The sequence below is a fragment of the Rhagoletis zephyria genome, unplaced genomic scaffold (genome assembly GCF_001687245.7).
Source record: "Rhagoletis zephyria isolate East Lansing unplaced genomic scaffold, Rhagoletis_zephyria_1.1 Rzeph_scaffold_01903, whole genome shotgun sequence".
NCBI lineage: Eukaryota > Metazoa > Arthropoda > Insecta > Diptera > Tephritidae > Rhagoletis > Rhagoletis zephyria.
This window is the reverse complement of record NW_016158987.1, coordinates 56,414-60,865: the sequence shown is the minus strand read 5'-3', so window position 1 is coordinate 60,865 and position 4,452 is coordinate 56,414. Positions and strand designations below refer to the sequence as shown.

At 35.9% G+C, this 4,452-nt stretch overlaps 1 protein-coding gene across 1 annotated transcript in view; it reads left to right on the top strand.

Moving 5' to 3' along the window:
- Window positions 1–4,452, top strand: part of LOC108365535 (angiotensin-converting enzyme-like) — a 92,620-nt gene that overhangs the window by 34,155 nt on the left and 54,013 nt on the right. The window lies entirely within an intron of this gene.

The following is a 4,452-nucleotide window of genomic DNA, read 5'->3' as shown; positions in this document are numbered from 1 at the left end:
ATGCGCCCCACGCTTTTCATTTTCAATCTCATAAATTGTTTATAACGACTTTTGCTAAAATTTCAAAATCAAAAGTTATCAAAACAAATTCTATGGGACTGAGAAATATTATTTTCTACTTTTTAGTCCATTAATAAAAGCGTTGTATATTAAAAAGTTTTTTTTTTATATTATTTATTTTATATTGAGATTGTTAAATTGGTTCGGTAAGAGGTAAATTGAAAATATCTTGAAAACGTATCCATAGAAAAAAATTAACTCCATTTTCGGAATCACCGAGCAATTCTACGTAGGAATTGGATAGTGGCATCCACAGAACATTTTTTGCTGAAAACCAATGTTATTACACAAAAAAAAAAACAAAGTTGCTTCAAGTTTGTAAGAACACGCGTACCTACGTGTTCGTCTTGGCGAGCAGATGTTTTATATCTGGGTTAGAATATTAAAAGTGTTGCCATCTGTTGGAAATTAAATTCAATTAAGTTAAATGGACTGCTGCAATATGGCTATCAATCCAATGGTTTTGGGAAAGATTAATGCCTAAACAACATGTATGACGGTTGCCACCTGTTTAGAAGATCAAATTCAACTTTAATTCCGGAAATTAGATAATTCAAATCGTATGTGTCACAATATAGTTAAGAAAATGTAATAAAACTACATTTTTGTAATATTAACAGAAATACAACAATTTCATTTATTGTTAAGAAACTGTTGTAAGCATTAATCAGGAGTAAATTAGGGTTCTCAACTACACAGTTCAACAAAATTTTACCACCTGATTTAAACACATCGTTTCTTGTGGATTTTCTGATGCTGAATCCAAATCTGGACGCAGAGTTGCTCTATCACGTCAGACTTTTGAGATATCCTAACCTCAAACTACCTCTTATTGTCTTCCCCAACAGACGTTTGAGGAGTGAATATATCAGCAATTTTCATCCAACCTAGACTTAATTGTCAACTACGCCGTTAACGCTAACCTTATAAATTGTTTGTGAATGGAATTGCCTATTTGTAAGAATAAGCAAATAATGACATGGGTTCCGAAAACAGAAACCAGTCAATTCGAAAACGTCCTATCTCAGCAAACGGTTGAAAAAGGCCTTATTTCAGAATTTGGTTGAAGAACGCCATATCTCAGCTGCCGAAATATTGCATTTATAGTGAGCTAGGGTGTTTTAGAACCGGCTGCCGAATAGGGTGATATTCTATTCTTCCGACGAAATATAAGTCAATATCGGTTAGTAAGTTATACAGAACACTTAGGTCCTCAATCGGACCTGTTACGGTGCCACAAGAAATCTCTCTTGCGTCTGCTTCTGTGAAGAAGAATACTTGTATATTGGGCTTGTAGGCAGCGAACGGCATGTCTAAGCTTTTCCCTTTCTTGCATACTTCAGTGTCGCGGCACCCATACCAAACAAACGATTGAATTGCTCTGCTAACACTTTAAGTGATTTGTGGCAAATCACTATACATTCCAAGTTATTTGTGACAGAATTCAGATCTGCCTGACAGTCTGGGTAAATATACATAGATATTTTTGCTGTCCTTCAAAACATTCGGCAGCCTTCTGCATGGCCGCTACCTCGAATTGGGAGACGCTACAGTGGTCCGGCAGGTGGAATGACTGTTGTAAATCTAGTTTTACCGAGTACTAACACTCTCCATGCGATCTTGGATTCGTCAGGGTAGTACTGAAAAGAGCCTTTGGGTTCCAGAACGTCTTCGATCTATCGAAGATTGTGGTCGGCCCGCAATAGTCCGTTTACTCCAAAATTGAGGTATGACCACGGTGTTGTAAATTTAAAAATGTAACCTTTTGGCACATGTTGCATACTTTAAGTTCTCTTTATGCTAAAAGTCACCTTAACACTCTAGTCGTCTTAAGAGAGAGGGGTATGTGACTGCAAAAGTGTATGCTAACATAGAGTTAGTGAAGGACTAGAATTCAAATTTATTCACGAAAAAGATAGGTTGCGAGGGGTCTGTGATCAATGGTAGCGATATAAGTATTTCCCTACAAGTTTTTTAAAGCCGAAAAATGTATGGAGATAATCACCAACTTATATTTTCCGTTAAATAGATCTGTCGTCGGAATTGTAGCCTTACTATTGTTATTATATTTTCAAAGAAAACATAAAGTGTAAATGTTTTATGCTTCCACAAGACTCGATTCTAAATACTATGCCTTAGGCAATTTATGGCAAAAGAAAACTAATTGAAAGAAGGAGCAATTTAAGTTACCTTAACACCTCGACAATTGCTCATTTATATACATATACCTGTGTATGTACGAGTATGCAGTTGCAGCTTAGTACTAGTATTCACACTCGCATTGAGAGCCGTTGAATTTAACCCAACAAACAACAAAACCATAAAGCAGAGCAATCACTATTATATATTGCAACACATGAAATCAATTGTTGCCGACACTCAAAGTGATTGCTTCTAGAAACAAAATGTTGCACCATGTTTTTAACAACAGCAACAGCAACAACAACAACAACAACAACAACAACGAAAACGGTGACTAACTAAAATNATTGCACCATGTTTTTAACAACAACAACAGCAACAACAACAACAACAACAACAACAACAACAACGAAAACGGTGACTAACTAAAATGAGTGCATTCAGTGCGCGGGCTGCTTAGTTCATTGTTGGTTTGTTGGCGCGGTGTTTGGCAGGCGAAGAAATCCAATAGCGCAGCGTTGTTGCAACATTNTGAGTGCATTCAGTGCGCGGGCTGCTTAGTTCATTGTTGGTTTGTTGGCGCGGTGTTTGGCAGGCGAAGAAATCCAATAGCGCAGCGTTGTTGCAACATTTAGTGTGGTACGGTGCCGGCACGTATACTCACATACATACCTGTGAGTGAGAATGCATGCGCGCGCGTGTGTGTGCATGCAAATTGCATGTAACCGGTAATAGTGCACGGAATGCAAAATGATTGTCAAATACGAGTAGTTAAGCAAGAAAGAAAAAAAAGGCGCGCGTGGAAAGTGCGATGGAGAACGGCGACTAGGCATGATGACATCATGAATATGTAAAGGAAAGGGGAAAATGGAAAATGAAAGATTATGCGAAATGCATTTCATTGACGTGTGTGATGCAAGAATGTGCTGCTGTGCGCATTGTGCAGAAAATGAAGTAACTTGTGGGTGATAGCAAAAGAAAAGTCAGACGGCTGAACGGTTGACATTTGAGATCATTTGAATGTCTAAGCAGACTACGCTCAGTAATTATTTATTTATTTACTAAGTAAATTAGCACTCACATTCAAAATGAAAGTTCAAAAATAAATAGTTAGTAAGTAACATTCACCACATCCGCCCAGGATTTGCAACAGCTGTTTGCAGCCTACTTACTTACATATATGTACATTCACACATAATTCAGCGACGATATCGTATCACCTCTGCAAATGACCCATATTGCGCGACTTACGATTTGTGGTGGAAAGGAAGAAATTGAGAGTGTGTGAAATGCAAACGAAAAAGTGAAACGATGGAAGGAATTACCTACCAGTGTTGTTAACACGAAAATGAATGGGCAAATTAAATTTAATGATTGTCATTGAAAGTACATAAGTAAAGTAATACGCGCTTGCTAAATCCGCGAAAATTGGAGCAACGGCTGCTTGTATTTACAACACACAAAAGTAAAATAAAATCGTAGATAGACAATCGTAAATAAATTCGTATTTTATATGCGTATTTTTTTTTGCAACTCTTTTTTTTTATTTTTACTGTTGTTTATTTTCGTTGTCTACTTTTTCGCTCTCGTAAGGAACTAACTTGCAAACGAAAGTGGTAGCAATTTCGCCAAAATGCTTGCCTTGTTGCCGCTTAGCACAGGAAATACGACGGATGTCGTGAGCAATGTTACTGCATGTACTTTTGGCGAAGTTAAAATATTTAAAAAATAGTTCGAGGAAATATTTCGCATTTTGCAAATAAAGTAAGAGATGCGCGTCCATGTAATGTTATTTTCGTACACTTTCAAATAATTTAAAAGTATATAAATAAAATATGATGCGCCTTACAGAGGAATTCTGGCAACTGTCTTTCAAAACACCACAGTCTTTCGAAAGACCGGCAAATATCTTGAAAGCCTTTTGCTGTTTTTCTAAAGACTAATTGAAAGCGTTATGTTATTCTTTGAGCAGTAATTTTATTTTTTAATTAAAAAAATATGTATTTTTCTTTCTAAAACAATAAGAAGTAATAAATTAAAGAGAGAAAAATTATAAAAAAAATTAAGCAAGAATAAAAAAAGGAATTTTTTAAAATTAAATGAAATTGAAAGAATTAAATGAATTAAAGAAATGAAATCAAAAAATTAATTAGAACAAGTAATTTTGAGCAAAAAAAAACCGACTTCAACCCTCATATATAAATATATATATATATACTAGCAGACCCGGCGAACTTCGTCCCGCCCAAA